Source organism: Xyrauchen texanus, chromosome 12, assembly GCF_025860055.1.
Source record: "Xyrauchen texanus isolate HMW12.3.18 chromosome 12, RBS_HiC_50CHRs, whole genome shotgun sequence".
NCBI lineage: Eukaryota > Metazoa > Chordata > Actinopteri > Cypriniformes > Catostomidae > Xyrauchen > Xyrauchen texanus.
In genome coordinates this window covers 41,911,264-41,937,743 of record NC_068287.1, presented here as the reverse complement: position 1 = coordinate 41,937,743, position 26,480 = coordinate 41,911,264, and the positions used below count along the sequence as shown (strand labels likewise).

The window sequence follows — 26,480 nt, the reverse complement described above, 5'->3', positions numbered from 1 at the left end:
CATCCAGTTCCGGTTTACTCTCTCCAACGAAGTCCAGTTCCAAGCTTTACTGCTCCTTCGTCCAGTTCCGGTTTACTCGCTCCAACTAAGTCCAGTTCCAAGCTCTACAGCTCCTTCGTCCAGTTCCGGTTTCCTCGCTATTCCGCGAACTGCAGACATCACCCAGGGTTACTCACTATTCAGCGGACTGCATTCATCACCCAGGTCTCCTCACTATTCCGCGAACTACAGTCATCACCCAGGTTTACTCGCTATCCAGCGAACTGCAGTTATCACCCAGGTTTACTCGCTATTCAGCGAACTGCATCCATCACCCAGGTTTCCTCGCTATTCAGCGAACTGCATTCATCACCCAGGTCTCCTCACTATTCCGCGAACTACAGTCATCACCCAGGTTTACTCGCTATCCAGCGAACTGCAGTTATCACCCAAGTTAATTCGCTATCCAGCGAACCGCAGTCATCACCCTGGTTTACCCATTCCCCTATATCCCTCAATAAACTACACCTCCGGGTTTAACACTACCATCGAGTCTGAGTATCTGTTACAGAACCAGTCTGGCCATTCTCCGTTGACCTCTCTCATAAACAAGGCATTTCCATCCGCAGAACTGCCGCTCACTGGATGTTTTTTTGTTCTTGGCACCATTCTGAGTAAACTCTAAAGTGTGAAAATCCCTGGAGATCAGCGGTTACAGAAACACTCAAAGCTGCCCATCTGGCACCAACAATCATGCGACTGTCGAAATCACTGAGATCACATTTTACCCATTCTGATGGTTGATGTGAACTGAAGGTCCTGACCCGTATCTACATGATTTTATGCATTGCACTGCAGCCACACGATTGACTATTTAGATATTCACATGAATAAGTAGGTGAACAGGTGTTGCTAATGAAGTACTTAGTGAGTGTATAATGCATTAGGAAAGTGAAACAATGTTTTCATGGCTCTAGATTGTAAGTCAGTATTTATGACTTTATGGAAATAAAGAACCACAAACTAGTGAACACCCCCCCCCCCCCCCACACACACACACACACACGCACACGCACACTGTTAAAGCCTAAAAACTGAAAAAGAGCAGAAATCAAACCACAACTATCAGCTCATCTCTATATATATTCTGTCAGACTACTGACACTGAGTTTGCTGAGTCTGTTTGGCAGTGAAATATTTGTACTTATGAACAATATTAGTGGTGCTCACTAAGGCAAGAATCACTATTATTGCTCATAATTTGATATTAACAAACCCCAATTGAATATTGAATATTTAACTGCGTCCACATTTAACTGAGAGACTGAGCTTGAAAGAGGAAGAACAATCTTTAACCACAGTGTGAAGTGAAGATCACGCCAGTGAATTTCAAATGTTGTTTCACACAGAACGAGAATGTCGTTTCTCTGTTCAACATTTTTCAGTGCTCTGGCATGAAGCCTAAAAAAATATAATATCACTGGCTAAATGCTATTATACATCCATTCATACTACAAAATACTTAAGAATTATTAGATTCTTGAAAGCTTTTCACACTGCGATTAACCGTGATTTAATATTTGTTTGGCTGTGAAAACTATACTTGCAGACATTAAGTCATTTTTATGACACTTTTGTCTAAAGCGACTTACATATAAGACACATAACAAGAAATTTGTCCCACAAATGACAGCAATATCTGCAGTATGGCACTGCCAAGTTCCAAGAGCAATAGTAAAGAAACTAAAGCAGAACTAAAACATTTAAAAATACTATTATTAAAATAATAATAATAATAATAAAAATACTTTTTTAAAGTTAATTTACAAAATGCATCTGTTCATTATAATGCATCAGTGTACATTTCACTGTGATCATTTCTACATTTTAGGAAATCCTATACTGCAATAATCAGAGACTATTTAGCAGAGGCGGACCACTTGTATTAAAATTAATGGGACAAATTGAAACACCCAAAGGTCAAAGTCACGCCTAACAGGTAAAAGAGCCAATCACCTTTTAGATACAGACCAGTCACGTCATGTGCATTAGATATATGTTTTCTTTTTTTCTTTTTTTTTTTCATAATCAGAGGTAAAGAAGCACAATTTGTGATTTCAGTGTTGTCAGATTTTACTAAAATATGTTCTTTGATCGCAATCTTGACCAAGAGATTTCTGTCTTTCCCCATTCAAGTCAATAGGAGCTGCACTGGCATGACTGGAAATTACTTCCTGTGAGTGTTCCAAAGATGGCCGCCAGTGGACTAATTTCCTAGAAAGACTTTGTCTAATGTTAGTCATTGTTCTTCTATCAATAACCTCTTTACGATGTTTTAAAAAAACATGATAATAATAAATAATAAAAAATATGAATGATAAATACATGTAGTGAATAAACCACCGACCACCTGCCGCTCTCAAAATATCAGCCATGCTCAGATATTATTTATAATTTTTTAAATAAATTACTGCCAATCAACTCGAGAAAGTGCATGCTTGTAACATTCTCTTGCAGTTGAATTCCCTCTCTAACCAGATTCAGTAATGTAGAGAACTAGCGTAAATCCTCATGAAAATGGACACCTCAAAATTCATACAGATTTGATAGGCTGCTGATAAATATATTTCTGATGATGATATCATAATGTGGGCCGCTAAAGATCGCTCGAGGGCCGCGTGTTGCGTAGTGCTGGACTACATAGAGTAAATCACTATTTGTTCAACCTGTTGCAGTTCAAGATTTTGTGCAACATTTGGATACTTCAGGACTCTGTGCATCCACAGAACAGGGTTACATTACTTTATTACAATGATAACCTACAGAAAATGTAAATGCATGCAAGCTCTTTGTTACAATGTTTCTTTCAGAATTGTTTTATAAATGTGTTAGACAGCAGATTTGATGTAATAGTGTTGACCTGTTCTACAAATACTCTGTAGTACATTTACTGTACCAATAATTTAGACATTTACAAAAATGTTTAAAGGGATACTCCAGGATGTAGCATTAAGCTTTGTATCAGTAGAAAACCAGTAGTATTTTCGAATTACCCTGCTTCCCCCCCTCATATCCCCATGATATGAGAGAAAATTTCATTTTTAGTCTGGAAAAATCCTCCGATGACGCTAAAAATCGTCATTTTAAGGCCATCGGAGGATTTTTGGGACAGAGGCTTTAAACTACAGCCAGTATTAGTAGCTAGTTCCGCATGTTTTCACCACGCCCATATGAGGCGGATCTTACTCATAGAATGTAAAGATAGTGTCAGCCATCTTTAAGCTAAGCTAACAGGCTCTTGCTCTGTAAAACTTTGTATAATAGTCTAATCACGATGGCGGAAAAAAGTTTTGAAGTAATGACAGATGGGGATTTCGAAGATCTTTTGTGTGAATCGGATGCTCACGGCTACCTATACGAGCCGCAATACAGCGACTGAACAGTTGCGGAGATGGAGGAACAAGAGGCGGCGGAGCAGCTGCTGCAGCAGGGGAGCAAGACCTGCTTGGCGGTCAGGAGGAAGAGCCCGGCCAGACTCGAGCTGGGGCTGAACTGGTGGTGTCAGTGCTCTCGCTATGCGTCTATGCAAACAGATAGAGAGTCCTATTGCTGTCGCGAATTTCAGCGATGCCATTTTCTTCTGCATGAGATCGCTGAATCCGCTGATGAAACTGCACCGCTAGCATGTGTAACTGAGCACCCAAGTTTTGTACCACACATGGACAGGGGGTCCTGGAAACTTATTTCAGGATCCCAAAGATAAATTGGAAACGCCAGCCAAAGCCTGCAGGGACAAATGGACGGCTTAGTGTAAAGTGAGTATTTGTTTTGTATTTCTTTTTGTTACTAAGACGTAATGTACAGAGTTTGGACACCCGGCATAATCGTGGTTTGGGAGTGGCCTCGTAAGTGCGGCAAAGCAAGTGCATTCTGGGAGTTGTTGTCTTTCAGCCACATGAGTAAAAAATACATTTTTTGCCTTTTCTCAGTCTAGAATGCTTCAAATTCAAAAATAATTTCACATTTCTACTACATAAATGACCACTATTAAATACACATTCATCTTCCCACAGCTGGAGTATCCCTTTAACGCAACCACCCAAATATTTATTATAGCTGAGAAATGTTTTGGGATCAGTGTCCCCCTTCTGTCGCTCTCTCCACGTTGTGTCGGAGAAGCGACACTAGGGGTCTCTCTTGAGCACCGAATATACCTCTGATCTATGAAAAAAAGCCAATGAGAAGTTGGCAGCTAGTATTAGCATACCCTGCCCCCGGACATACGGGTGCACAGTCGAGGCAAATACTAGAGTTCATTCAGAAAATTTCTTCCGAGCCGATGGTCGTGTATGCAGTCTGCTACGAGTTACACACACACCAAGTTCCTGTGTATTCCTCTGAAGATCTTCATGCTGTTGGATCTGATGGCGCATAACAGCGGCTTTCTCCTTTCCTGTGCACGGCTGTGCATTGTTGCCCCTGGGCGCTTCGACAGCGCAGACAAAACTTGAAAGAGTTTTCTTAAAAGAGTGATTTTATTTAAAAGAGTAATTTCCTATAAAAGAGCAAACACAGCAAGCGTTGAACGTCCTTTTCAAGGACGCGTCTTTATAAAGATGCCGTTCTGCCGCTGTGTAGTTCCTGGATGCGGTAGAGTACTCTCCGCTTCAGACGGCCACAGGCGTTGTCTCGTGTGTCTAGATAGCGATCACACAGAGGCTGCGTTTGTGGATGGCTCATGTTCTCACTGCGAGAACATGACCATGACAACGTTGCGGTCGCGGCTCGTGCTGATCCCGACGTGCTGCAGGAACTGCGCTCAGCGTCCAGCCTCACCCTCAGAGCCACGAAGGTCACAGCGCAGTCACTCAGGCAGGCAATGGCCACCCTCGTGGTCCAGTAACGACACCTGTGGCTGAACTTGGTCGAGATGCGTGAGCCCGACAAGACTCGTTTTCTCGACGCCCCAGTCTCCCAGTTCGGCCTCTTCGGCAACACCGTCGAGGACGTTACCCAGCAGTTCTCCGTGGTGAAGAAACAGACGGAGGCGATCTCTCACATCCTGCCCCGCCGCAAACCTGCCGCCTAGGGCCATAACCCGTCTGCTCGCCGAGGGTGTCCCCCTGCGAAGAAACAACAGGCTGCTCTGCCTCAACCTGGGCCCAGCTCTCAGCCCACGCGTCGAGCGCCCTGCAGGAAGCAGACGCCCACCGTCTCACGGACCCCCTTGAGGACCAGGAAGGCTCCCAGGCACTCCTGAGACGGATGACGCAGAGCCCAAGATGTTAGCTCTGGAGATGGTAAGACCGCTCCGTCCCCCGGTGGAGGGCCGGGAGGAGAATTTTTTTTGAATATATTTAATTTGCCGTTCCCCTTAACCGGGGCAGCGGTACCCAAATTCTCAATAAGAGCTATTTCCTTTGCCTCTGGGTCATCTGGCCCGCAAATGCCGTTCTCACGGCACTCTGCCCCCAGATCTCAACAGTCCCAGCATGCTGGACGAGGCCATAGGTCCGCTGGCTGGCCCAGACCATCCGACTTGGTTACGCAATTCAGTTTGCCAGGCCCCCACCCCCCTTCGCGGGCGTCCGCTTTACCGCAGTGCACGGTGAACATGCCCAATCCCTGCGCTCCAAGAGTGAGTGAGTGAGCATCTCCTTTCTCGGCATGGAGTTAGATTCAGTCTCAATGTCTGCACGTCTCACCAACGAGCATGCACAGTCAGTGCTGAAATGCCTCGCAAAGTTCAAGCCAGGCAGAACAGTCCCTCTAAAACTCTTCCAGAGGCTCCTGGGGCATATAGCATCCTCCACCGCAGTCACGCCGCTGGGGTTGATGCATATGAGATCGCTTCAGCACTGGCTTCAGACTCGAGTCCCGAGACGAGCATGGCCCCACGGCACGCACCATGTTATAATCAACCCAGCATGCCGCCAAACACTCAAACTCTGGACAGACCTCTGCTTTCTACGGGCAGGAGTGCCCCTGCAGCAGGTGTCCCGACGCGTCCTGGTCACTACCGACGCCTCCAAATCGGGTTGGGGCGCCGTTTGCAAAGGGCATGCAGCTGCAGGCCTTTGGAGAGGAGCCCCGCTGCGCTGGCATATCAATTGCCTAGAGTTGTTGAGTTGGTTTTATTTGTCCTGCAACAGTTTCTCCCATTAATTCGAGACAAACATGTCCTAATCAGGTCAGACAGCACCACTGCGGTAGCGTACATAAATCACCAAGGTGGCGTACGCTCCCGTCACATGTCACGACTCGCCCATCGTCTCCTCCTTTGGAGCCAGCGACTCAGGTCGCTGCTTGCCACTCACATCCCCAGCAAACTCAATGTGGTAGCGGACGCGCGGTTACGACAACGCTTGCCCAGTTGAGAGTGGAGGCTTCACCCCCAGTAGGTCCAGCTGATTTGGGAACGATTCGACAAGGCCCAGGTAGACCTGCTTGCCTCCCGAGAGACTTCCCACTGCCCGCTCTGGTATGGCCGAACAGAGGCTCCCCTCGGGGCAGACGCGCTGGCACACAGCTGGCCCACGGGGCTGCGCAAGTACGCATTTCCCCCAGTGAGCCTACTTGCACAGGTGCTGTGCAAGTTCAGGGAGGACGAGGAGCAAGTCACACTAGTGGCTCCATACTGGCCCACCCGGGCCTGGTTCTCGGAGCTCATACTCCTCGTGACAGCCCCTCCCTGGCGAATTCCCCTAAGGAAGGACCTTCTTTCTCAGGGGCAGGAAATGCTCTGGCATCCACATCCAGACCTCTGGAAACTCCACGTCTGGTCCCTTGATGGGACGCGGAAGATGTAGCTGGCCTAACACCTACTGTCATAGATACAATCAACCAAGCCAGAGCCCCTTCCACCAGGCAGCTCTACGCCCTGAAGTGGCGCTTGTTCGCAAACTGGTGTTCTTCCCGGGCTGAAGACCCACAGAGGTGCGCAGTTAGGTCAGAGCTCCTATTCCTGTAGGAGAGGTTGGAGGGGAGGCTGTCTCCGTCCACCTTGAAGGTGTATGTTGCTGCTATTGCGGCCCACCACAACGCAGTTGACGGCAAGTCCCTAGGTAAGCACGACTTAATAATCACAATAAACACTTGCCTGGAGTTTGGTTCGGCAGACACTCATGTGATCCTAAGACCACGACCGGGCTACGTGCCCAAGATTCCTACCACTCCCTTTAGAGACCAGGTAGTGAACCTGCAAGCGCTGCCCTGGGAGGAGGCAGACCCAGCCCCGTTGTTGCTGTGTCCGGTACGTGCTTTGCGTACCTATCTGGACCGCACGCAGAGCTTTAGACACTCTGAGCAGCTCTTTGTATGCTTTGGGGGACAGCGGAAAGGAAACGCTGTCTCCAAACAGAGGCTTTCCCACTGGGTAGTAGATGCCATTTCATTGGCTTATCACACTCAGGCCGTGCCCCCGCGGGTCCGAGCTCACTCAACAAGGAGTGTTGCGTCCTCGTGGGCACTGGCCAGGGGTACCTCCCTGGCAGACATTTGTAGAGCAGCGGGTTGGGCGACACCCAACACCTTTACGAGATACTACAATCTCAGGGTTGAGTCAGTTTCATCCCGTGTTTTCTCAGGTCCGAGCCAGTAGAACTCGGTAACACGCTGATGGGCTGGCCGGGTGACTCGCTTGCATAAAGCACCCTTTCCCTCGCTTGAGGTAAAACTGTGTGTCTTTTTTCCCAGGAGATTCCACTCAACTCGAATCCCTGGTCGATTCCTCCCTAGCCCTCATGGGTCTGCAGTTGGGTCGGAACTTGCCAACCCAATCCACTGCGGGTACTCAAATATACCCTGTACTGGAATAGGTGCTCCACAGGGTGAGGACACCTACGCAGACTCCCCCTGTGTGTATTTTCCGCGATATGGTCCCCTTACGAACAGACCCGCGTTTTCCTTAGGCAGTTCCGGCTGTCCTCCGGTCGCCGTGTTGTAGCAACTCCCCCTCATTGAGGCTGGATCTACCACCGCTCCACATCCACATGTCGCCTAAAAACACATGTGATGTATTCACCACCTTACCTCCCCAGCTGGGTAGGGGTGGTCTCCGCAGGGTCTTTTCCCCCTGAAAGAATAGGAAATTGGGTAAGACCCCCTTCCCTCAGTGCTTGTAAGGGCCCCAGCTGTCTATTGCTCTATGCGAGAAACATAGAGAGAAAAGAGGCCCAGCTTAGCCCATTCCCAGGATGGCAAGCGTCGCCTTGTTCCCCTGTCAGGGTAACCAAAATGATTCCGACGACTTTGCTCATGGCATAATTTAAATTGGACCCCTAGTCTCGCATCTCCGACACAACGTGGAGAGAGCGACAGAAGGGGAATGTCTAGGTTATGAATGTAAACTCCGTTCCCCGATGGAGGGAACAAGACGTTGTGTCCTTCCCGGCCACGTTGCTGAGCAGAGCCGCTGTAGTGGCCGGACCATTTCCGGCTCTTTAGAAAAATCCTGAATTAACTCTAGTATTTGCCTCGCCTTTGTACCAGTATGTCCGGGGGCGGGGAATGCAAATACTAGCTGCCAACTTCTCATTGGCTTTTTTTCATAGATCAGAGGTATATTCGGTGCTCAAGAGAGACCCCTAGTGTCGCTTCTCCGACACAACGTCTCATTCCCTCCATCGGGGAACGGAGGTTACATTCGTAACCTAGACGTTCTGGCATCAAAACAACAGACTGGACCTCTGAGTTTCACATCACAAGTAGAGGACTATATCAAGTCAAGTCAAGTCAAGTCAAGCGATTTTTATTGTCGTTCAGCCATATACAGTTAGTACAGTACACAGCGAAACGAGACAACGTTCCTCCAGGACCATATACACTCAAAGTAACTGCTAGTGAAAATCTACATAAGACATTTGGGCGAATACTTGTGCAAAACAGAATTAACACACACGCACACACACACACACCTTTACAAAAACCACAAAACTGAATGACTGAACAAATACAACAACTTCCATCATTCACCTGCTATTTCTGTTTCACACACAGAACTGACTGCACACTTCATTTATCACACTCACATATTTTACTTATAAATCATGGACTGAAGATCTGAAACTGAAAGGAGCATTAAAGTTTTTTGTTGAGTAAATTCAGGAACACTGAAACACTCGATCCTTTTCATAACTATGATATAACAATAAAGGATATTCACGCAAATAAAAACAGATGAAGCAATACTCACAGAGCACAAGAGGAAGTGGACTGAGCTCCATACTGATCTACTAATGACAGACCATTAAAGACACAGTCAGTGTTAAAGCCTTAAGACTTCCTGTACAACAAGATGAAGTCTAGAGTCAGATCTTTAGTGACATGATGACACATGAACGACAAATTTTGTGTAACTGAAAATCTTGATAATGCGGATGCTTATACAGTACTATTGTAATGTTTCCAGAAAAAGTGTCACAATGATTTGCATTCACATTTTTCAGCAGACATTTATGTGTCTCTTTATCACACAATGAGACAATGTTTTTTTATCCTAAGAAATATAAATTATTTAAATGTTATTGATTTGTTCATATGAGGTAGTATTCTGGTTTGTATAATGCATTAGGAAACTGAAACTTTTTCATGGCTTTATTCTTGTAATGGTGGAAGAAGCAGCATCCATCCATCCATCCATCCATCCCTGTCTGTATTGTAGTTATAACAGTTTTCCTGTAACTTGTCCCGTAGTGTTTGTGATATGGACAAGAATTGGTCCTCAAATCATTGAGTCATTACAGAGCCTGAGAGATGAATAAACAGGTGAAAAATTGCATTGAAGGATCCTCACCAAATCTAGGAGCCAGAATTTGAGGTGGGCTCTTTTGACTTGGGCCAGTTAGCAACCACCAAACAACCACTAAGAAAACCCTAGCAACCACATTGCTATGAGCTAAAAAAAATACATTAGGAATGACTAATGCTTACTCTACCAATGTTCTAACAGTTACACCCTAGCATCACAGGGGTGAGTTTTGCACAGGCGAGCATCATTAACCTTTTTTCAGTCAAGTTAAATCTAGTTCTACTTCAATATAATTTAATATCCATGCTATATACCAATATACATAACAAGACCCTTTTGAGGACTCATGAATTTGCAGGAATACTGGGTGTACATTCTGTTGATGTTGTGAAAATGCACTGTTTTAACTATTGTACTTCACAATAATATAAATTATTCCATATTTAAACTGAGAGACTAAGTGTGAAAGAGGAAGGACAAAGAAAATGTGTAAATGTCACTTCTAAGAACTCCTGGGAAATGACATCATGTTATATCTTTAACGACAGTGTGAAGTGAAGATCACGGCAGTAAATTTAGATATTGTTTCACTCATCATGCAGAATTAGAATGTAGGTTTATTTGTTCAACATTTTTCTGTGCTCTGTCATGAAACCTTAAAAAAAATTTATCACTGGCTTAATACTATTATACACTCATTGAGCACATTATTAGCAACACTATGGTCCTAATAAAGTGCCTGACGTGGTCTTCTAACAAGTGCTGGCTTATGCTAAACATAGATTTTCTAAGATTGTTATTCTTGTCGGCACTAAAGATGTCCAGATGGGCCAGTCAGAGATCACAAAAGATAATGTTAAAGAGGTGTGGCAGAAAATGTAATATGCTCTTGCCCCACCCAGCACATCATGGTGATGAGGTTTATAGAAGATAACTGAGTAAACAAGCGAACAGATCTGAACCCCAAATGCTTGGATGCTGTCTCCACATGTTTAAAATGAGGCCCAGTCAGAGTCAATAAATGTCCCAAAGTGAAAACCTTGGATTCCCGAAGTGAGGTACTGAACCCTGGTAAAATACAGTGTGTGGTAATGTCCAGACGTTCCCCAAGAATCATGGCTCCTGTAATAGCCAGTGGAGAGAATATGAGTTCTCAGTCTTAAGAACATGGAAAATGCTCCACACTTTGAAAAGATTATGATAAAAAACAGGCAATTCCAATAAATCCAGTTTAGTTGGATCCATTAAAAAGAGAGATTTGTCCAGTACAAAACCTCCAAGGGTATGCAGAATTGTGCAGCTAACAACACACCAGCTGCAGTCTGTTGAACCATCCAAGAATCTTTGTAAGAACCTTCATCAAAAAGCAGCAATTCTACTTTGTAAGTGAATTAAACCTTGCCCACCTTCTTCTTTGGGGAGGTAGAAAATGCTCTCTGGGACCAATGTAGCTTGTCCCAAAAGAAATTCACAAAAGCAGCTTGAACTTCAGTTAAGAAAAGTGGTGAGGGTTCTACACAAGCCAATTGAGAGAATGCTACTAAATTGTTGACAATGAGAGTTTGCCCTCTATAGGACATATTCAGTAATAACCTTTTCCATTTAAGCCTTTGACTTTTTCCAGCACCCCCTCCCAATATTTCTGTACAAATCTATCATTTTATACCCCCCATACCCCAACATGTCCTAACAGAAAATCATAAATCTTAGCAGAAGACAGCACTCTAAATACTTCAGCCATGTTAAACAAAGTCTGAACATTGCTTTGTCTACTGATCATTACTATAATATCATCAGCATAATCTGACAAGCAAAAATTATTATTGCAACTCAGCAAACAAAATCAACATAAGTTATTTCTTATTTGTTGAAATAGAGGCTCAATAGCCAAGAAGGACAACATTCCAGACAAGGAGCAACCTTGTCTGATACCTCTAAGAACCTGAAAAGGAGCACATAAGCCACCATTTAATTTCAATGCACTCTCAACTTCACTATAGAGTACTCTGATCATATCTACAAATTGATTGCAAAAACCAAAAGCTGTTAAAGTGTTTCACAAATAAGAATGCTCAACTCGGTTGAAAGCCTTTTCCTGATCCAAATATAACAAGCCACAATCTAAATGTAACAATTTAGAGACATGGAAAATGTCACAAATTACAGAGACATTGTCAAAAATAGATCTACAGAGGACACAATATGTCTGATCTGGATGGATGACCTGATCCAACACTCCAGCCAATCTATCAGCCAAGGCCTTAGAAAGCAGTTTGTAGTTGCTATAAATAAGTGAGACAGGGCGCCAGTTCTTTATATCAGTAAGGTCCCCCTTTTTTGGAATAAGAGTGATTACTGCTTTTCGGCAACTCAACAGCAAACCTGCCCTCAGACAAGCTGTCATTGAGCAGATCTTCACCTCCAGTAGATCTGCTCCCAACTCCAACCACAAAGCCTTATAGAAGTCAACAGGTAGGCCATCCACACCTGGTGCCCTCCCAGATTCCATGCTCTGCAGGGCCTTATAAAGCTCTCCCAGGGTCAACGCTCCTGCAAGAACCTCATTAACCTCCTCTGAGACTACTAAAGAACTGCTCTCCTTCAAATATCAGCAGGATCTGTCAGAAAGCCTCCATCTTCGGAGCGCAGTGCGTAAATAAATGTTTCTGCCCATTCTTTCTTTCCATACTGAAAAGTATTTGGACGGTGCATCCATCTGATCGATACTTTGATAATGTTTTCAAGACAAAGTCTCTTTTCTGTGACAGACTTTGTAGACTTCACAGCATCTAGAAGGGAATGATTATCAGTTACACAAATAATTGGCAAGTTACTCAAATTTCTGTCACCTGTTGTAATTTCTGAGAAAAATGCAGACAAACACATCCCGTTATCAATGCCATCAGCAAGAGCCAAGGTTTCTCCTGCCAAAGTACTTCTGACAATTCTTCTGTTTCTCTTAGACTGCCAGGAGATAGGCGAGAATTTTCCATCTTCTCCCATCAACAAGATAAGGTGGCCACCCTGAAAGATTTCCCATCGAGCCATCACTGAACACAAACAGTTTTAGGGAGCTGACACTTCCTAGGTTCTGAAAATTTAGAGTCACTTCCTCCGACTTCAGTTTTCTGACAATTTTATTTGCATCATGTAAAGTCTGAACAGTAGCATGTTTTGTAGCAGAAGCAAGGATAGATGTGTCACACATTACATCTGGTCTACTCTGTCTGGCATCCCAAAGAATTTGACCAATCTTAGACCTCAGTATGTCAGTCTCACAGTCTGTCAGCGGAGCCTTACGTTGTACAGCTCTGGCTGGATCCATAACAATGAACTGAAGACTCTTTATATATGTGCTTTGATGTACATGTATTTCACCATGTCCAGAAGAGATCTCTATTCCTACATAACTGAAACTGTTGTGCTCTTCACGTCCGACTTGAAAAACAGATCTCAAATGTGGGATGACTAAAGAGGAAAATGTTTTGGAACCTCTCCACAAAAAAATCATCAACATGAGAAGCAAGAATTCCAGTTAATTCACCATTGTCATCTATCCAGTAAAACACTGCAGGGTCAATCTGTGACACACGACCCCCCAGCTGCTGCATAGTACATTTAACGTTGTTGTACCAGTACAGAGAGGCATCTGCCAGCCCATACACACATTTATTCAACTTCCACAGTGTTCTTTTGCACTGTGCTTCTGGTGGAGGCCGAATGTAGACATTTCTAGCCAACTCTTTTCCTTGTAGAAAGGCCTATATTAATATTAAGGTATTAATATCCAAGGCATTCAGCTGCCATTTCCTCTGACATATGACTGCCATCACAATCCTTAGGGAATCCGAAGCACAAGTTGGTGAGTCTTTAGGAAGGTCACTGACATTTATTTTTTCAAAACCTCTTGCAACTAGCCTAGCCTTTGGCAATAATCCATCAGCTGTTTCTTTAACTGAGCACACCCACCTTGTACTGATGCATTTTGACCGTCATCTTTCACCTCCTTAAATACACCATTTATTTTCCAATTGTCCAGCACAGCCTTTTTTGCTGTGACAAAAGTCTCATCTTTGATGGCCAACACATCACTTTCATGGTGATTACTACTTGGCAATGTACTATCTGGGGAAACCAGATGGGGTCATCCACTTGTGTCAGGTCAGCTGACCCAGTAGTGCCTATAACCGTTTCTGGGTGAATGAACTGTAGATTGTACCAGTCTTTATGTTTTCCTGTAGCTTTTCGTGCTCTGCCAAGAATTTGTGCTGTCCTTGATTCACCTCTTTCTCTGTCAGTATATGTAATTTTTCGTCCTGCTTTCAGTCTGGTAACATCACTTTCCAACTCTCCCCCTGGCTGGGTTAAAGTGTCATTTTGTTCGCAAAGTTCATTACCTTGATTCACAGGTGCTTCTTCCACACTGTCAGTTTCACTGTAATAGTCCATTCCAGATAATCCTGGTGGCTGTGAAATAGTGTTATCAACAATGTTCTGTTTATCTGCATCTATTTCTTCCTGCACTGTGTGATCATTCTCTGTTTTTCAGAGCCTGGAATGATGCACCCGAACGTAAGTTCCTCCATGTCTTTCAAATATCACTGCCCCATCCTGGCCAATGACAACACCTGAACCTTTCCACTGAGCACTAACTGCATGTTTGTAGTACACTTTGTCCCCAGTTTCATATTTTTCGTCTGTGGGCCGCAGTCGTTTGCGAAGGGCTCTTTGAATTCTCTCAGAGCATTCAGCCTCTGTAAATGCTCTCCTTGCAGCATGCAAAGCTGAAATATGCTGTCCTACACACGTACTTCTACTAGTACCTTCCAGAGCTGGTGGCTGATCAGTAAGGACTGATTGTAGATTTGGATTTTGTCCAAACACAAGCTGGTAGGGACTGTATCCATGCACATTGTGCAAAAACTTTTTTGCCATCAGTGCCCAATCTAGGGCAGTTTTCCAGTCACATCTGTTGTCATTTTTTCCTTTCATTAGTATTTCTGTGAGAGTCTGATTGTGTCTCTCTAAAAGACCATTGCTCCAAGGGCTATACGCTGCTGTGGTCTTTACCTCAATGTTGAACTTTTCTGCCATATCCCTCATTTCATCATTAATCCACCATTGTCACTGAACAGCCTTTTGGGTGGACCGTGTATGCTAATCCAGCAATGTATGAAGGTCTTCATAATTTCACTTGCCTTTTTTGTAGTCACAATGCTTCCCGCACTAAAACGTGTGAAGTGGTCAATGACATGGAGATACCATACTCATGCGCCCAGGTCATGCAGGTCCACAGCCACCGTTTCATTGTAACTTGAGGCCATAGGAAGTCCTACAGCAGGTTTTGGTTTGGGTCTGCTGTATTTAACACATGTTTCACAGGTGTCTACTATGTCCTTTAAGATCACGGTGCATTCCTCATCATGATTACCTGAACAGGACAGCAGCTTTTTTAGTCTGTCTAAGGAGGCATGTCCGAACTGTTTATGCAATTTCAATAGGACTTTCCTTTTTTCTTTTGTAGTCATGTTCTCTGTCACTGCTAGAACTTCATCTTCACTACACTTTTCAGTGTCACATGACAGATTCTTCTGCATTAGGTTCACACAGTAATGTCCTGATGATGTAAGTTCAAGGCTTACAGGTTGCTTGAACATTATCGCTTTGTCATTTTGAAGATCCAGAATGGCCCCTGCCTTTTTTAGTGAAGCTTTACGCAAAAGCAATGGGATATCTTCTGGAACTACTTCAGTCTCTATGTGACATTTATTGTTTCCAATTATGGCTGGAATTTTCACATTCTTTGTAGAGTGTACAACTCTTCCATCGCCAAATCTGAAAGCTCTTGCACTATCTGTGTGCATCATTTTGTTAACTCTGCTGGTTTCAGTCCACTGACATAATGATCAAACCATTTCTGTCCACATACTGTTTTTGTGCAAGCTGTATCAATGACTGCTGATCCAAGTGATTCAACCATGAATATCTCTGCGTAAGACAAGGAATTACTGGAAAACAGTGTGATGTTACACTGCTCTACATCCTCTGTCAGCTTGGCATGTTCATCTCTGTGAGGGCAATCCCAGTGATACGTGCTTTGACAAATTGCACATTTGGAGCGCCTACCATATCTATCAAAAGGATTTGTCCCAGTGTGATTGTTTTTGTGAACGTGACTTCTCTCTCTTACTGGAATCGGTGAAATATGCTGAATCGCCGTTATTGTGACTTCCATGCATAAGCTTTTCGCCAAAAATACGTTTTATAGCAGATTTCATGTTTGAAAAGGCCGAATCATGCCGAAATGACGCAACTTGTTATATTTACGTTCAAACTCGATGATATAATCAGTCATCGGAATCCTATAGTCTCTTGTGATCTGATCAAACTCACTGTATGCATCGTATTGCTGATCCTTTTCCTCTTTTAAGAACACCGAGTCCAATTTTTCTAAAATGGTTTTCATACCGTCATCTTTGTTTAATTCCTCCACAGAAATTTCCAGAGCGGCATCCCTTGCTCTCCCTGTAAGCGATAATGCGACAGCCAGGGCTTGTTTCTTTCCTTCCAGTTCCGTAACGTGCATCCACACTTCCACTTTCATATGACTTCTTTTCATCAAACTGTGGTCCTCTGCTACCAATGTTAACTCCAAATGATGAATCACAAAAGTTTATTTCCATCAACCATACCAACTAACTTCACTCCACAACTCTTACACCATCTCTCGTCTCCCCCGAAATCTATTGCCCCCCTGTGGAAACAAGACTATAGCTCAACTTAACAGTAAGAATACATTCTAACAGTTTGCTGACTTATTTTTGTGTTTTTCATTGTTATTTTGCTCAAGCACCTGTCTGATGTTTTACCCTTGAATGTTTATGTTGTATACAGTTTTCACTCACCAGTGACCCATAGTGTCTGTGTGTTGCTGTACTCTGTGTAATACGCTGGTTCTCCTCTCTCTCCTCTGCACTTATAAACTCCTGTGTGATTTACAGCAGCAGAACTGAGAGTGTAGTTTTCTCCAGCTCCTCTGCTGCTGTCTGACAGGACTTTATATTTGCAGTCATTATCATCTCTGTACCAGCTGAAAGTCCATCCTGTAGAGGAGCCGTCAACCTCACAGATCAGAGTCACTGAATCTCCTTCAGTCAGCCACTTCTGTGGAGAAACACTTAAAACTGCCTCTGTTTCATCTAAAATGTATCAATAATACAATATATAACAGATTAGCTCCGAAACTTTGACTGTCTATACTCATAATAATGAACAAATATAAACTCACTTGACACAGTCAGTGTAACAGCATTACTGATCTCTGAGTTTTGTCCGTCTCTTGTCGTTCTTCTACACGTGTATTTACCACTGTGTGTGTGTGTGTGTGTGTGTGTGTGTGTGTGTGTGTGTGTGTGTGTGTGTGTGTGTGTGTTCAACACGGCTGATTTTATACTCTTGTTTCTTGTATTGATTGATAGTGTCTGTAAGCTTGTTGTAGCTGCTCTCAACAGTCCAGCTGAATGTCCACTCAGTGTCTCCTCCTATCTCACCTGTAACATTTACCCACAGTGCATCACTGTAGTGTGTGTAGTAAACTGGATTTCCTCTTCCAGCTCTACACCAGTACTGACCTCCATCAGACACTGAATCAATGTTCACTGTGTAGGAGTTTGTGTCTGTTGTGTTTTTCTGATGTTTCTGTGTGTGTTGGTACCAGTAAAACTGCCATCCAGTCGACTGATCCATGTGACAGGTCAGAGTCACTGTGTTTCCTGTCAGTGCAGCTCCTTCAGGATTTGATGTGAGTTCAGGTTTTGGTTTCAATCCTGCAGGAGAATAAGAAACATATTTGTTGATGAGTTCACCTGCTCATCTCTATATCTTGATGATTCACTTTTTTTGTCAATAAATAATGGAAACTTTAAATGTCCACATTCACACTTTTTGGAGTTCACACTGACAATTGAACTGCAAATATTAAATTTTAAAGGCCTTTTTTTATTCAAATATGTGATATTAAATATATCAATCAAGTGTTTGAAATCAGTACTGAAAAAAACAAAGAGAAAATCTTATAATAGTGTGAATATGTAGCTATTAAACCATTTGTAAAATACATCTATTTATAGATCTTGAAGTTTCAATTATAAAAATATATTTACAAAGTTATTTTGTACATTAGCTTATAAAGCGAAAAGCTACTCATGATTTAAAGTAGTTAAATTCAGTCAAGCTACTCTTTTAAAAATGTGTTTGCTGCACTACAAGTTACTAACAAAAAGTACTTTTTACATTGAAGCTACTTCAGGGGGTAATATATTTTTAATATTTAACTATTCAATTATATAATTTAAACAGACATATTTTTCTAGCACAATCTAATTTACTGTAAATTAACAGATTAAACAGATACATTTACACTAAGTAATGATAGATTGTGAAAGACAGTCTGTGTTAAAGCTTCATTAACGTGACACGCTGTCCATGACCCATTTTTATTCTGTAATTCAATATACAGTATTTCTGAGTCAAATAACATATTCAATGAGACAAAATATAAGACAGGACTTGATTTTATCCATCAGGAATGGAATGAATTGTGTAAACTGGCCAGTAAATAGCAGAAATAAACTGGGCCTGAATGTGAGTTTACTAAAACAATTTGTAAATAGATATTTGGTGTCAGCAGAAAAGGGAAGTCGTTTCTGGTGAAGAGCAAGTTATTACGTTCTGATTAAAGACAGACAAACTTTTTTTAAGGCTATATATCTTTAGATACATTTATCTGTTATTTATTTGCAGTAACATCAGAATCAGAACTTTATTGACAAGTATACTGGCACATACAAGGAATTTGTCTTGGTGACAGAAGCTTCCAGTGCACAAAAAATACAACAAAAAAATATATAATACAAATAAAAAGTGAATAGAAAATATAATTATATATAGAAATACACAATAAGACAAAATATGTATATTGTTACAATCCCTGGTTGTCTGCCCCGTGTTTTCCGTGTCACCGTCACCAGTTTCCCGGTCTTCATCACTATGTCATTGTTCGCACCTGTTTGTCATTTGTATCCTCATGTGTCTGTGCATTTAAACCCTGCTGTTCCTCCATTACCCTGTCGTTCGTTGTTCCCACTGTTTTGATGTTTCTGGAAGGTCTACTCTGTTTCAACTGTTGTGATGTCGCTGATGTTTCCCGTGTTCTGAGGTTCGCTCCCATGCCTGTCTTCCCGTGTTCTTTCCTGCAGTGTTTTCCCAGTTTGTGTGCCCATGAATGTTTTCGTGTTTTAGTTTCTGTTTGCCCATCGTGGTAGTTTCATTTGTTCCTGTCTGTTTATTTTCACTCTGTTCAATAAACCCGCACATAGATCCAAACTCCCCGTCTGCCTCCGCCTTCCTTCCATAACATATATATACTGTATATACGAATTAATACAAATCTGTTCAATACAGATAGTGTAAGGGAATGTAATGGCAGGACATGTTGGACATGTTGTAGGACATGTTGTAAAAGGTAGGACATGTTGGATAAATATAAATAGACTAAGCTGTTATTATTGCTCAATGGGGTTATTATTATTGCTGTTAAGCTGTTATTATTATTGCTCAATGGGGTAGTTTTAATTGTTCATGAGATGGATAGCTTGAGGGAAAAATCTGTTCCTGTGCCTGACAGTTCTGGCATGACTGAATGGTCAACAGAAAAACGCTGAGACGTCACGGAGTTGGGACCGAATCAGCTGGGAGGTTGATCCTAGGCGGCTCGTTTGAGCAGGACTCTGAGTTTTGCCATACACAGGAGAGCGAAAAATTGCGATGACAAGATCCCAAGATAATCGAACTGCGAATGGATCAGAGACTAAAATAATGGAAGATACAGTTGAATAGGAGGATGAGATGGAGGTAGGATGGACACAGGTAGATGGAAGAACAGGAAAGTAAGTAGTTAAAAGAGGAAAAAAGAAAAGGAGGATAGATCGGAAAGTAGTTTGATAACCAGTGAGGAAAGAAGGGGATGAGAGGGATAAAAACAAGAATGAGTATAGGGTAATATTGAAGTTTAAGGGAGATCGAGTATCAGGAGTACTACAATGGTGTTGACATATGAATTAAGGAAACTACTGGGTGAGATTACATTTGCAAAAGTATTACAAGATGGCGCTATGTTGATAGCTTGCAGGAACGAAGAGCAAAAAAATAAAGCAGTTAAACTCAAGATGTTGTGAAAACAGATGGTTTTGAATTATAAGATTGTAGGACAGAAGTCGTGGGTCTATGTAGTGATAAATTGAGTTCCATTAGAGTGTAGAGGAAGGAAATTTCATGGATGCAGTTCATTTACAAATGAACAGAGAAGGGAGAAGAGTAGATAGTTTGTCAGTACATCTTGAATTGGAAGGGAAAGAAATACCAGATCAAATCAAGATGGGTTTTATAAGCTACCCGATCAGGAAGTATGTAGCTCCTCCTCTGAGGTGTTACAATTGCCAGAGGTATAGTCATATTGCATCAGTATGTAAATCTAAAATATGTGCATGATGTGGAGGGGAGCATGAGGAAGTGTGAGGAAGAAGTAGGATTGAAATGTTGCAATTACAGAGGTAGACATAATGTGGCATACAGAGGTTGTGAGGCGAGGAAAAAGGCAATGGAAGTACAACTGGAAAAACTCAAAAATAACCTAACGTATGCTGAAGCAGTGAAAGTAGTAAATACTAGGAATAAGCAGAGTGGAAAAGAAAGAATTGAGCATGGCAAAGGGACTGAAGGAACAGGTAGAGTAATCGGTGAGGGTAGATTAGCAGAAGACACAATGATGGTAAACAAGAAAAACGTTGTGCTCTTCGTGGTAGAAGTGATTAACTGTACTGCACAAAAAGAAAGAAGAACAGAAAAGATCAAAATAATTGTTAAAGCATCAGAGAGATTTCTAGAGATAAAAGGATTGAAATGGGAAGATATAAGGGAAAGTCTTAACACATAATCTCAGTAAAGTGAGGAGACATGGGTTGGTTAGTATTGTATATGTTAATAATCTTACAATGGAATGCCAGAAGCCTTTGCGCCAGTGGTCAATAATTTAAAGGGTACATAAGCCAAATGAAAGAAAAGCCAGATGTAATATGCATTCAAGAGTCATGGCTGAATCCTAGATTAGATTTTGTTTTAAAAGTATATACAAGTGTGAGAAGAGATAGAAAGTTGGAGGGTGTGTCACATTTTTAAAAGAGGGAATGCCTTATAGAATTTTGGAGAAAGGGGTCACAATGGAATATATTGTTGTAGAATTATGGATTGAAAAGAAGAATTATGTCATAATAAACTTTTGTAATCCATGTAATCACCAAGGTGACGACGCCGAGCCGCCTGGGTCAGCTTTGGCTCAATTGCCGAGACGGCCACCAACAGAGCCATCGACCCGGACATCAGGGCCGCCCAGCCGGTCATGCTCTATGGGGCCGAGACCTGGGCAACGACGGCGGCCGACCGACAAAAACTGGCCGTGACTGAACGCGCAATCGAGCGCCGCATGGTCGGGGTTAAAAGGATCGACCACGTCCGCAATGAGCAGCAGCGGGCCATGACCAGGGTGGCCGACGCGGTGGACCTGGCCAACAAGGCCAAGAAGCGCTGGGCTGGGCACCTGATGCGGCAGACGGACGAAAGATGGACACGCGAAGTCACCGTCTGGATGCCGATCGACATCAAGCGGCCACGCGGGCGCCCTGCAACACGATGGCGCGACTCGCTACGACAAGATCTGGGACACAATTGGATGGGACTCGCCCAGGACCGACAGACCTGGGCAGATCGTTGTGGTCTGCGCTGACCACCTTTGGCCGGCGAAGACAGACCTATTCTGGATTCCAGAATTCTGGATTCTGGAATCCATGTAATAAATTAATAAAGGAGAGTATGGAAGAAATAAAAGGTCTAAGCGGTGAAAGTGTGATATGTGTATTGATTTTAATGCCCATAATACTTTATGGGGAGGAACAACGGCAGACACAAATGGTCAGGTTATCGAAAAGCTGACAGAAAGGAAAAACTTAGTTTGCTTAAATGTTGGAAACTCCACACGAATGGATGTGAATTCAGGAAGGGAATCAGCAATAGATCTAACAATTGTTTCATATACATTAGTATCAAAGAAATGTACAGGTAGTAGTGATCATTTTCCTATAATAAGTACAATTGTAAATAATGACATTAGGAGGGAAAAACAAGGAAATACAGGAAAATTGAAATTTGAGAAAGCTAACTGGGAAAAATACAAAATAATGAGTGAGGAAGGAATTAAAATGATCAGGATTAGTGAAGGCAAAGATATTGAAAGATTAAATATAGAATTAGTTTCAGTGATACAGAATGCTGCAAAAGAATGTATCCCAAAAAGTAAAGGAAAGAGGCTGGAGAAAATAGGTGGGAATGAGAAGTGTGCAATAGCAGTCAGAAAGCAAAGAAAAGCATTTAAAATACTGAAGAAAACACATAATTGGGAACGTATGATAATATATAAGAAAACTCTTTTGTTTGCAGAAACAAGGAAAATTAAAAGTAAAGTAAAGAGAGAGTATTGCAGATCATTTTGTGATGAAATTGGTAAAAGTACTCCAGTTGAGGAAGTGTGGAGCATGATTAAATAGATTTAGGAGAGAATATGACTATCCAGTTTTAAGTATGGATGAGGAAAATGCAATAAGTGACAAAGAAAAAGCAGAAATGTTACCGAAAGAGTTATTAAAAATAAATAATTCAGATAACTTGACAAAGGAGAGTAAGTAAATGCTAAGAAAGCATCCATATATATCGCAAAGGAGGAGGGCAATGGATGGTTTTTTGGATTTTCTGTTTTCATTCCCTGAATTAAAACGAGCATTAAAAAAAATGAAGATAACAACTCCAGGACAAGATGAAATAAATTATATTATGTAAAAAAGTTAAGTGAAGAATCACTTGGATTAATATTAAAGTTTTATAACAGAATATGGGAAGAAGGGATTTTACCTCAGAGTTGGAAGGAAGCTTTAATTATTCCTATAAATAAACCAGGTAAAGATCCAAATGTACCTCTAAATTACAGACCAATAGCTTTAACCACACATTTATGCAAATTAATGGAAAAAATGATTACTGACCGGCTATTGTATAATTTGGAGAAAATTAAGTTATTTTCTCCATATCAAAGTGGATTTAGATGCAGAAGGGGAACAATGGATTCAATAGTGAGTTTGGGAAAATGGGAATTTAAATTCTCTGTGGAGAAAACGAAATATATTTTCTTTACAAATAAAAAGTTAAGTAGAGATATTAATCTAAAATTATATAATAAGGAATTAGAACAAGTTAAAGTGATAAGATTTCTTGGAATGTGGTTTGACACGAAAATGACATGGAGTACTCACATAAATGAGATGGAAGAGAAATGTAAGAAGATTTTAAATGTAATGAGGTGTGTTTTATGTCATGAATGGGGGGCCGATAGAATGGCACAAAAAACATTTATTCTACCATGATAAGAGCAACACTAGACTATGGATGTATGGCTTATGGATCAGCATCTAAATCACAATTTGGAAAATTAGAGAGAATTTAGTCACAAGCATTAAGAATTTGTTGTGGAGCTTATCCTTCTTCTCCAGTACCAGTGTAACAGGTGGAGATGGGAGAGATGCCAATCCACTTAAGAAGGAAGCAATTGATAATGACATTCTGTGCAAACTTAAAAGGTCAGAAGGATAATCACCCTGCAAAAAAGGTACTAGAGGCATGCTCGGAACATGGGAAATTGGAAAATAGTTTTGCCTAGATTATTAAGGATTTAGTGCAGGATATGAAATTAAACGAGTATAACGTTACCCCAGTGGTAATATTACCATCAATAACTCTGTGGATCTTACCACAGCCAAACGTTGATCTATTCCTATTGGAAGCAAGACAGGATAAGGGTTCAAATATATTAGAGGCAGAATTAACAAGGAAGTATATATGGACTAAGTATGAAAGTTATATACAGGTTTTTACAGATGCATCTAAAGATCCAGGGAAAGGTCAGATGGAGGTAGCATACATCATCCCAAGATTGAAAGTGGCTGCAGGAAAGAGGGATCAAGTTTCAGTGTTTACAGGAGAATTACTAGCAATGTCGCTAGCAATTAACAAAATAAAAGATGTGGGATTAAACTAAACTCTCTTGTTCAGACTCAAGCTCTGCCCTGTTAAGTCTGGAAGCTCAACAGTCTGAATCTAGACAAGATATATTGACGGAGATTATTCAGACATTATATATAATGCAGCAGACAAATGAGACAGTTCAGTTTTTATGGGTTCCTGCACATATTGGAGTATCAGAGAATGAGGAAGCTGATAAATGAGCAAAACAAGTAATGGCAAAGGAAAATATAGACATGCATATAATGTATAGTAAATCAGAAATCAATTCAATAATAAAAAAGGAGTTAAATCAAAAATGGCAATTTTATTGGGATAATGATTAAAAGGGTGTAGGCATCTACATTTAATACAACGCTTAGTAGGAAGAGGAAGGAATTCAGGTGGGAGGAGAAAAGAAGATTGCATTTTATCTAGACTCAGACGTGGACATACAGGACTTAACTCAACAATGTATATCATAGGAAAACATCTTACAGGATTATGTGATTGGTGTGGAGTTAGAGAAACAGTGGAACATGTATTAATACAGTGTAACAGATATACAGAGGAAAGAAATAAACTAACGGATGAATTACAGAAGGAAGGAGAACAACAATTAACATTAAAGAAGGGATGTTAACCAGATACAATGATTCCTTCAAGTCATTAGGGGTCACTCTAGGGTTCTTTGTTACCCCATTGATCATTCTGCGTTGCCCTTTGAGCCATTTTGACTGGACGGACACTTCTAGGGAGAGTAGCCACAGTACTAAATCATCTCCATTTATAGTCAATCTGTCAATTTGTCTAATTTTTAGGTTTTGCATTATATTACAAAAAAGTGAAGCATTCAAAAGTAGAACATAATAAAGACATTTAATACATTTACTGATGATATCAATGCTGAAATCTTAAAAAATATGGTAAGAAGAGTAATTTAAGACAAGCCTTACAAAGCAACCGCTTTTTTAAACAAAGTGATTTTATTTTAAATAACCAAGTAAATAAGTAAAACATCATAAATTGGCTATTAAATTTGAAATATAGGGTGTCTGTGTGGTGTCCTCATGGTGCTCCAGCTGAAGGGAAGCACAGATGGTTTGGTCCATTAAGGGCAGCACCCAGCAGTGAAGACACGCTCCTGTTTAATGCACAGCTTGACTGACTTAAGTGTATTCAGAGATCTTATTGTCACAACAGATTCATATCAGATTGAAGATTCTTCCTCTCTTACTGCATACTGGCATTGGTCTTCAACAGATGTAACTGTGAAATACAGACAAAAACAATCTTTGGATATTTCTTTAGGTTATTTGTTCATCTGCAATGTCTATAAGATGTTTCATCTCTGATATCAATTAGACATTCAGCAGATGTCTTTGAGGTAAATCACAAACCTAAAACTTCAGATACACAAAACAGTCTACTTGAGATGACAAAACCTTAAGGTACACCGCACACACATGTGCTCTGCTGCTACTGTGATAGCACCGGCATCAGGACCAAACAGGAAGTCAGTAGCCGCAAACACTTCCTGCTTTTAAATGCATGTCATTATGGCCACACAACTAACCCCAGTCTCCCCACAATATAGTGTTGTGTATTTGTAATTGTAGGTAAAAGATACACAGAGGAAAGTGACCGATGTTTTACCTCTCAGTCTCCAGCATTTAAAAACCAGTATGACGGTCACTAGCAGATATGGACAAGCTGCCAGTAGAGAACAGAGCATGGTAAGGTCAGGAATCTGAACTTCTGAAAGAGACACACACACACACACACACACACAAACACATCATCATGTAGTATATCTGAATGAGTGCATATGAAGTTATAGAAAATGAATCACCTCACAGTTACAGCAGACTCCATTGACTCTCACCTCTGATTGAGATCCAGCTCTTGGGTGACTCTCCTCTCTCTGTGTGTTTACAGTAGTAGAAACCCTCATGTGACTTTGAGACAGTAGGGATGATCATCTCTCCTGTAGTCTGATTCTGGAGGAGGGATCCATCTTTATAGAAATAAACTGTGAGGACTGATGGGTTTTTATATCGATATAAACAGCGTAGAGTCAGAGAATCTCCTTCAGTCACAGGATGAACAGGACTCTCCAGAATCACATCACCATCTACAGAACAGAGGAAATGTGCACTTACTAGAAGTAATCAAATACATCAACTTGATTTGAACATTTTCCAAAGAGGATGTGAGCGGTGCTTGCACATGAAAAACTTCCTGCCACAAATGCTAGAGTGTTGCCAGGGCGTGGTTAGTCGGTTGTTATGCGTGGTTGCTATGGTGTTCTGGGTGGCTGCTAGGTGGTTGTTTTTTGGACCAAGTCAAAAGAGCCCACCTTCAAGTCTCTATTCTGTTCCCTAGATATTCTCCTCAATACAACTACTTATATATATATATTTCATATACTCTTACTTATTGTATATTGTGTATTCTATATTGTGTGTATTGTCTACTGTACATTGTATATAATTATTGTGTTGTGTAATTATGTGTACATTTGATATGTAAATTGTGTTGTGTAAGTATATTGTTTACTGTAATTGGTATATGTCTCGTCACTGTCATGACT

At 41.6% G+C, this 26,480-nt stretch overlaps 1 protein-coding gene and 1 pseudogene across 2 annotated transcripts in view; one reads left to right on the top strand and one right to left on the bottom strand.

The window, feature by feature from the left end:
• Window positions 1-26,480, top strand: part of LOC127652778 (Fc receptor-like protein 5) — a 248,555-nt gene that overhangs the window by 130,564 nt on the left and 91,511 nt on the right. The window lies entirely within an intron of this gene.
• The window catches only part of LOC127652772 (B-cell receptor CD22-like), a 52,165-nt pseudogene that overhangs the window by 12,485 nt on the left and 13,200 nt on the right, over window positions 1-26,480 (bottom strand).